The sequence below is a fragment of the Manacus vitellinus genome, unplaced genomic scaffold (assembly GCF_001715985.3).
Source record: "Manacus vitellinus isolate BGI_N305 unplaced genomic scaffold, ASM171598v3 scaffold_27_pilon, whole genome shotgun sequence".
NCBI lineage: Eukaryota > Metazoa > Chordata > Aves > Passeriformes > Pipridae > Manacus > Manacus vitellinus.
In genome coordinates this window covers 2,091,826-2,101,216 of record NW_021940039.1, presented here as the reverse complement: position 1 = coordinate 2,101,216, position 9,391 = coordinate 2,091,826, and positions in this window count along the sequence as shown.

The window sequence follows — 9,391 nt, the reverse complement described above, 5'->3', positions numbered from 1 at the left end:
TTGCTTTTGGATGTAAAAAATCCGACTTTGCTAACAAGGATGATACTAGCATTGTTTCCCCTTAAGTCTCTTATTTTTCTTACTGATCATTACAATTTCCATTTTCCACTACCAACTCTGCATGATGCAAGTTTATCAGCAAAACAAATTTTCCTGTATTTCCTTTGTGGGAGTATGGCATGGCTCAGCTCAGGGTGTCCTGGGGTGGGGGGTTCCTGAAATGTCTCTTCTCCTTTAGGTTTCTCAAACTGTTTTACAGAACATTGTGTAACATCCATCTGGAAAAATGAAGGGAAACCCGAGTACTGAGGAATGGGTCTCGCACAACCTTGGCTGTTGCAGCTGGTTTCTCTTGTCCATGAGACAGTTTATTCCATAGTTTTCACTCCAGAGAGGTGGGAGATCACAGCTTAGCCTGTGCCAGGAGCAGAGAGCAGCAGAAGTCAGCCCAGTTTAACATCAGCTCCATGGGATGGCTGCTGTTGGCACCACAGCCCTGCCTGGGCTTGGTGGGGTTCCAGGCTCTGGGCTGAGCTCTGTCCATCCCTGGAGCAGTGGATAATGGGAATGCTGGCCTGTGCCTCGGCACCAGCCCGGGGTATCAGTGTCTATCCATGCCATCACTGGACTTGCTGGAGTGCTGGGAAGTCCAGCTCCAGGGATTTCACTGGAATTCAGTGAGAAGACAGGGCAGGAATTTTCTTTCCACCTCCTCGGTGACAGGGGTGGATGGTGAGCTGCTGAAATGTTGAATGTTTAAATACAGGGAGGGATTTTCCAGGGGTTGGTTGAGAGTTGAGATAACAATTTTAGTGAGAGCTGAGTACCTACCGTGTCCCCAGGGGAATGTCTCCTGCTCTCATAAGAGTGGAGGCTTTCTCCAGCTGGATGAAATTCCAGTGCTATGGGGAAAACCCTGGGGAAACCAAACCAACCATCAATCTTTGGCTGCTTCTCAATGTGGAAAGGTGACAAAGCAAAAATGCTGCTGCTGGTGCTAATGTAACTTGGATTTCACAGGCACAAATCCAACGTTTGTGAATTCGTTCCTTTCATCACCAAAGCAGGGCTGGCAGCATTCCACAATCCAGTTTCATGGTTCTGATAATGTTACCAATGGGGATTGCTGCCAGCTCTGGCTAAAAGGCTGCCTGACATGTTCCATTACAGGGCTGCTTTTGCTGTTGCTTTCTATAATTTGGTGAGTGCCTCAGGCCTTTGCTGAGCTGGTGACATGGCCAGCAGTGTCACTGAGTGCTGCTCCTGTGGCAGAGGAGAGGGACAGGCCTTCCCACGGGACAAGAAGCAGCTGACCCACAGGAGCCAGTGCTTTCTCCCACCCTAAATTCAGATAAAATAACTTTTTGTTGTCAGTTGGGTGTTTTACAGAATCCCAGTGGGAACCAAACCATTCTTAAAATAGCCCTGTGATGTATTTTGTACTCAGGATTTATATCTGTTCTCAGCTCACTTACAAATACAAGCTTTCCATTTTAATCCCAGTCTCAGACATCAGTGTTGCTACTGAGTAGCATGTATGTGAAAGAGGATTTTGGACAGGAATGTGCAGCTTCACAAACCAGCCCTTTCCCTGTTTTGCTGTGGAATCCTGACACCAAAAGAAACAAGATTTTTATTTTGAGCTGAAGTGGTCGAGTTTTGCAGTTTGGTTGCAGCAAAGCAGAACATGGTTAAACACAGACACGAAGTAGATTGGGCACAATAACCAGGTACTACCTGGGAGAAACAGCTGCTCTTGTTTTCTGTTCCCCAGCACTCGGGAACTGTCATGTGGATAATCAAGTTCTGAGTGTGTCTCTGCTCTGCCTGATTACTATCCAATGCTTTTCCTGAAAAGGCAGAAGATTCTCATATGGGTGATCTGTGTGTAACAAGCTGTGTATTATTTCTGCTCATTAGTGGTTGTCTGGTTCTCCAGATCAGGTATTTGATATCCCTTCTAAAAATACAAACTGAAAAGAGAATTTTATATATTATTATTATTATTTTATATGGCCGCTTGTAATCTCTTTTGGATCCTTTTGAACTCCAGACTCAAAAGGTGTCTTGTCCAGTGACACCCTTTCAAAGGTCATTGAGGTTTTGCATTAGGAAGAAAACCTCAAGTAATCTTTTTTTCTCCTTTTGGTGCAGCTCTTTGTGCACCTCTGTCACGTCATCTGTTCTGCTTCTCACAGCATCAGTTCAAGTCCGTGTCTTTTCTGTCTCTTAATCACTAATTAATCACTTCAGACACTAAGAAGCCTGAGGGAATCGGAAAGAAATGCTCTGGATGATTAATTCTTTTCCCATAAAAGCACTAAACTCGCAGGAGTTCTCAGCTGGAGCCGTGCTGGAGCTGTTTCTTGTGTCAGACCCGACTCCCTAGGTGGGGATAGTGCACAGCTCTTGAGCTGCACGCTGCAGTTTGGCACTCGGGGAAGTGTTTTGCTGCAGGAGGCTCCACGAACTGGGGGCAGTGGGAAAGGCAGGGCAGGCTCAGGCAGCCCCGGGGGCACAGCAGCAGAGCTGTCCCGCTGATCACAGCACGTGTTCAGACAAAGGGGAGGCTGGAACAGTGCTGGGGCAGTTTTCCTCAGCTCTGTCCTTGTGATTCGGGCAGTTTTCCTCAGCTCTGTCCTTGGGACTCGGGCAGGTGGGAGCTGTCGAGGTCGGGGGTTTCTGAACTGAAGGTTCGCTCAGGTGCTTAAATGAGGAGAGGAAAGGTAAATGAGCTGGTGGTAGAGGTGTCTGAGCAGACTGGGCATGCACCAGGCCTGGATTTCAGAGGATATGCTGCTGCCTCATCCCTGCTTCCCAAGAAGTCACGGATGTGGGCAGATTTCCAGTATTTACACTGGTGTCCTATACCCTGATAGCAAAAGTGCAGCAGCTGCCAGGGCAGATTTATCAGGCTCTTATTACCTGCCAGCCACTGCTGGGTGACTCTGTGTCCATGTCCATCCCCTCCAGACCCAGCTGCACTGCTGGAATGTCCTGATGGCAGCAGGGAATGCTGCCCTCACATAGCACAGGTCCGGTTGTGTCCATCAGAGTCTGTGCCTGCTGGTCCTTGTGTGGATCCAGGGCACTGGAAGGCACAATGAGGCCCTGATAAAGCCCCTCACAGGTTAAATCAGGTCAGACAGTGTCCATGAAATGTCAGCTCTGAGCACTTCACACCTGCTCAGGGAAGGAAAGCCTGGTCAGAGAAGTTAGGAAGGGCAGGAGCAGCCTTTCCCAGCGGGTGTTTATCTCTGATTATCCTCTAATGCTGCATTTGCAAGGTTAAGTAGAGCTCTGACATTAGTGGAGGCGAAGAGAGCCCTGGAGCTTTGTCCTGGGGTGCTTTGCAGTGCAGGACAGTCTGGAAGTGCCACATTGGAATGGCCAGGTTGGATCAAGGACAGCTGGTGGTGCCGCTGGCAGTGGGAGTGGTTGGTTTGGTTGGCATTCCAGGGATTTCACACTTTCCTCTGGAGAATGACCTTTATTTTGGTTTGTTCAGTTTTCCCCACTTTGGGACTTGGTGAGTAACTGCATCCTCAGTCAGGATATTCAAACCAGGTTGTCAGGGCTTTGTGATCAAAATTCTGGTTGGATGGTAGGGGCTCTGAAGATTTATATTTTTTTTTTCCTTTTGCCTGTTTAGAAGTGTTCTTTTCTGACTGCAGATTGTGGTTTTGGTCCTTCCTTTTCTCTTCTCCTCTCTTGTTCCTCATTCACCTCCCACTGAGAACCTGGAGAGCTGGACTGATCTCAGCTGATGTCCCAGCACAGTTGGAGAGGGAGAAACAACGTTTGTCTGTGTTAGGACAGTCAGTCAGTGGGACACCGTCCAAACCCAAAGTTTAAACATATGTTATTTACTGAGTGTTTCCACACGCAGTAAAAACACAGCTACAATTCCAAACAGTGCCTTTAAAACACTGGAGGAAATGAATCATCCCGGGATCTCTCAAGATGGACGGAGCTGCTGCGAGGAGCAACTCACACCATCGGGACTTTCCCTTCTTTCAGGCTCTTGGCTCTGGGAATGCTTGTGGTTCCTGCACACCAAAACCTGAATTAAAATGAAATAAAATTAAGAACTCCCCTCTGTTAATCGCTTGGCTGGGATAATTTTGGCGTGTGTGTTCGCAGCATTGCCCTCTGGTGGCTGTGCCCGGCGGGATGGGAGCCGGGCTGCCAGGGCTGGGCTGGAGCTGGGAACAGCCCTGGGAGCAGCTCTTGGTCTTCACCCACAGTGCCCACACCTGCCTGTGCTCAGAGAACTGAGAGTGGAAAGGGGAACTCTGACAACTCCCTCTGGCTCCACACTGATTTACTGGGAAGTTGGTGTTTGTGAGGGAAACTGCTTTATGGGAAATGGGGAACCAGGGGGGGTCCTGTCCCTGCTGGGCCTGCAGGAGCCTCCAGCACTGGTGTGTGCTGGGCAGGGCTGGGCAGGCCTTTGTCCCCCCAGCAGGTCTGGGTGTGCCCTGTCAGCAGGGGAGCCCCTGGAACCCTCAGCCCCACGTCCTGGGCCTTGGCCCTGGGCTAGAGGGAGCACCCTGGTTTTGAATGTGCATGAAGTGAACTAATTTCTGTTAATTTGGAGTTGCTTCGTGTCTCCTGGGGAGGTTCTGGATGTGGGAAGGTGAACTGTGTGTGGAGCTGGTGTGGAGGGTGGGAGCTGATGGAGGCAGGTTCTGTGCAGTCCCGCTGGTGAGGGGCTGTGGGACCTGCCCTGCTGTGGCCTAAGAAAAGTCATTTATGTGCTTCTTACACTCAGCCCTAACATTTGCAGGTCCTTCTCCTGTCCCTGTCCCACGGGTAGCAGTGACTTGTAAGTCCTTTCCCCCAGCTGCCTGTGCCTGGTGCTGCACGTGGAGCGAAGGCCTCGTTCCACGCTTCCCTTTTGGACTCTCTCCTGGTTTCCAGCCCTTCTTCTCTGGCAATAATGTATTACTCTCTCCTTCTTCAGTTTATGGATCATGGATTGAACAGACTTCTGTGCTGCAGAGGAATGTATTGGCTCGTTCTCCAGGGAGACAGGGTTTGCACAAAGCTGCAGATGATTTCCCCTGGACACAGTCAGGGCCTGGTGACTGGAGGAAGAACATCTGTGTCATTTCCCTGCACTGACCACAGGCATGTCTTCACTGCCTCCCTTCATGTGTTCTGGCTGTCACCCCCAGCTCTCTCTAGGGGCCATATTTTTGGGGGGGGGGGTAGTCCCATTTTAACACCATGGTTTATGTCTTATGTGTTACATAAGCACGCCTAGAAAATATTTTTTCAGCGCTGAGCAAAATGATTTGTGTTTGAGCGTAACTCAGGATCAATTTTTGCTCCCAACTGAATGAGAGCAGTCAGTGGTTGCCAGTGATCCAGACTTCCCTGTGCTGTGTGTGTTTAAGTGCATGATTCAGCTCTCACGAATGCTCTCAAGGCAGGGCTCTGAAGTTGTATCAGCTGATTGTATCTGGGTGTGTTCAGAGGGGAGACCTTCATATCCTCCAGAGCTTTCTCAGGTGTAAGTAATGTTCTTCCCAATTTACAGCCCTGCAGCTGAGGAGAAACTCAGGCTTTTGTGTTGAAGTTCTCACCTCTGTGCATCGACCAAGCCCTCTGTGTTTACTAAGTGGGTCTATTCAAAAGGTAGAGACCAGAATAGAGCTGATGTGACTCATAGTGCAAACAAACAGCTGGAAAAAGTGAACAATACTCAAATCTTCTGGGCCTCTAATTCACCAAAGTGGTTTGGTAGGAATTTTAACTTAACAAATGCAAAAAAAAACCTGCTTGCCAGTTCACAGCTAATGCTGGGCTTCCTGTCCAGGGCTGTTGATCTGACTTAGGCAATTCAGCTTGAATTCTTTTAGATTTGTGGCTGTGCCTGTTCAGATGTAGCTGCTGGGAATAACTGTGCTGCTCCTCAAATAGGAGCTGAAATAGTGTGTGGAGTCACCATGGCTGGGGTAGGAGGAGGCTCTCCCATGCCACTTTTTTCTTACCCCAAATAAGCTTTGTTTACTGGCTTCTTCAGGACATGGAAGGAAAGGGGGTGGGTTTAGTTTTGTGTGTGTTTGAATTCAAGGCTGCCTGGAGACTGAAAACCGAGCTAATCTATGGGTTTAGATATTTTTCAATGCCTGTCCCCTTGGTAACAAAGCTGAAGTGCCCCCAGAGTTCTTTTCAGTGGTTCACTGCAGAGTCAGTGATGTTCTACCCTGCTTTGGCAGGGGGGGCTGCAGGCACAGACAAGGGTTTCCTTTCCACTGCCCTGTCATCACTGGGAATCCTGGGCTGAACCCTCTGCCTTTCTCCCTGTTCTGCAGCAAGATGTCCTGAGTTTTGACTGTCAGAACTTCAAGGATCCTGTGGTGCCACTCACACAATCTTTGTAAGTTCATCAGAGATTTTGTGGATCTGCAGAGGCTCAGAGAAAAAGGAAATGGCTGTGTGGGCAGTCAGGCAGTGGAGATTCTGCACTTTGAGAAGCTAAACCTGGAGCAAGACAATAACTTCATTTGTGGTTTTGTTTAATTGATATCTCCAGTGTCACTGTTTCAGACAGTGATCTGGAGAATGCAGCTCTTACTCTGGTGTTACTGTGGCAAGGACAACCTGTTGATTTCCTTGGATTGATTGTACCAGTAGGATTATACCCCTTTGCCTCTTGCAAAACACAAGGATTTAGGGTTTTCCTGTAGCTGCAGCAGAAATACAGCAGCGATTTACTTCTTCTGGCACTTGGTATAGGAGGCCTGGAATGCTGGGACACAAGTGAGGCTTTCTTTTCCTGAGGACATATATTGTTATTTCTTTGGAGCAGTTCGTATTCTCCAGGCAATGTTTGGCAAATAAATAGAGGGACAGAGAGAGTGAGTTGGGTGGAAATGCAGCTATTTGCCCCCAAGATACAATCAGATGCATTTTTGCAGCATGACTGTAGGGTGGGTACAGACTCTACTAAGATTTACTGTTCTCCCCATACTTTAGAAATTCAGTCTGTATTTGTGAGTTATTTTGATGCCACCCATTAAATGCTCTGCAAGTGCCACCCTTCACACCATGCAGAAAGGCAGGAGTAGTTGCAGCAGTGAGCAGCAACTGTGTGTAACACTGTGTTGGCTGCAGCCCTTCCTGTGTGGGCTTTGTTTACGCAGCAAATTTAGACAAATTATCTGAACCCGTCACCAGCAGACACCGGAGCTGCAAATGAGCACAGCCACGTGGTGACCTCACTGCCACTGCTTGTCTCAGCCTCATTTAATCCAGCCAAGCTTTCCTGAGCAGCCCTGGGCAGGTAAGTCCTTGCTGTGTGTGTGTATTTTATCCAGGTGTGAATTGCCACCTAAAAAAAAACCCCTTGTGCTCATTTTTCTCTTGTAAGTGGCCAGTTACTTAATAAAATGAAGATTTTCTGTCAGTATTGGATGATGTTGCTTTGTAGAAAGATAGTTTAGATACATCATGGGATGCTTTAGGTGGTGGTAGGTGTGAAGATGGGAGAGGATATTTGGTGTGGAGGAACCAGGCATTAATTATTCCCTCTAATGGACTTTGCAGTGTGATGAGGTAGAGTAAGAGATTCCAGGCTCTGTGTCCACAGGTTTTCCCAAGGGAACAGGACATTCCTCTCAGTCTGCCTGTGCTGGGCCCTCTCTGAGCAGTGCAGAACTGGGCACTCCTTGGCAGGAACAAATTCAGAGGAAAGGGCCCAAGTGCTGCTGGAGTTGGGTTGTGAGGGCACAGGGGGGCTGTGACAGAGGAGGGGGAGGCACAGACAGAGCTGAACGTGCAGGGCACAGAGGAAGGACTTGGGGAGGGAGGCAAAGAGAGCTGCTGATTGCAGGGTGGAAAAAAGAGGTGTTTTGGATTGGATACCAGGAGAGACAACAAGTGCCTCCAGATGAGGGGCAGGGGAAGCATCAGCAACCAGGGCTGGCACACCCTATGGCAGGGAGGACACACAGCAGGGCCAGTGGCAGCTTTGGTGGCCCTTCCTCTGAACCCAGCAGCTTCCAGCCTCAGGGAAATCCTGGAGCACTGCCCTGGAGGAGCAGCCTCCAAACTCTGCCTTTGGTCTGTGGGCCAGGCACAGAGACCTGTGTTGTACCCAGTGTTGCAGGTTGTGCTGGGAGCACAGCAGGACACCCCTGGGATTGTTTCTCAGCCAGGCTCCAGCACAGCCATTCCTGGGTAGCCCTGTCCTGGTTGTGTCACTGCACATCTGGAGCCCATAATAAGTTGTTGTCTTCCCCTGGTTGCTCAAATCATTGGATTTCTTCTCCCAAGTTCTTGTTTTTATCACTGCACAGCCAAGTGTCATTTAGCTGATCCATCTGTACCGAAACCCTGTATTCCAAGATCTTTCCTTGTTTTCCTTAAATAACTTCCCTTTGCATAAGAGCTTGGCCTTGCATAGCATCCTTTCTGGGACTGAGCTGGACAGTTTTAGTAAGAGCAGCTCTCCCTGTGCCTGTTTTCCATGTCTCCATCAGGACATCCCTCTTGTAGGGCCCTGGTGATCTCAGCTGGCCAATGCCCTCAGTACAACGTCCAGAACACACATTTCTGGGGCTCCACTGAACAATGCAACATTTGCTGCCAGCAGTCATAAACCACACCAGCTGTTGGGGTAGATTCACACCTATTCCCTTCAGAAATGGCTCAGATTAATTCATTTTACAAAAGAACACTATTTATTCACTGCAGCCCTCTTTCCCTCTTTTGCCTGTATTTACATTCTGCAGCTTGTTGGCAATGCAAGCTTGGATTAAAAAATGCCAAGTTAATTAGAAGACTAAATAAATTGTTTTTCAGAACTATCATGTATACACATATCTGCAGATTCCAGTACATCCTACAGTGGGATGTTAACAGAGAAGATGATCCTGGGTCCTTCCACCCTCAAAAAGTCTGTGAGGTTTGCCCAGCTGTGGCACTATACAGGTATTTAATTTATGAATAAAAAGCCCAAAGTATTTTTCCATTTGGAAGGGACCCATCTCTTTCTAATGTTATGCAACCCAGACATCTTGGTTTGGGTTCCCTGCAGCTGCCAAAGCCTTTCCCAGCTGCCTTCCTTGGAGTCAGGGTTCCAGCATGTTTTTCACTGGGTCTCGGACCTCTGACACTCTGAACTTCCTTCCCAGAGATCAGAAATACCATCAGGACTAACACATTGTTTTTATTGCCTGTGTCAGTCTGAGAATTTCCAGTGAAACTTTTAAAGGTACATTGCCAAGGTGACATTTCCAAACAAAATGCATCAGCTCGGACAAGACAGAGACAGAGTATTCTCCTGAGGGAGAAAAGAGAAAATATCCTCCTGGAGAGTGGAGAAAGCACAAAGCGGGGTCTGCTCTGTCCTCTGTGGAAGTTTTGTTGTGTGGCTGGA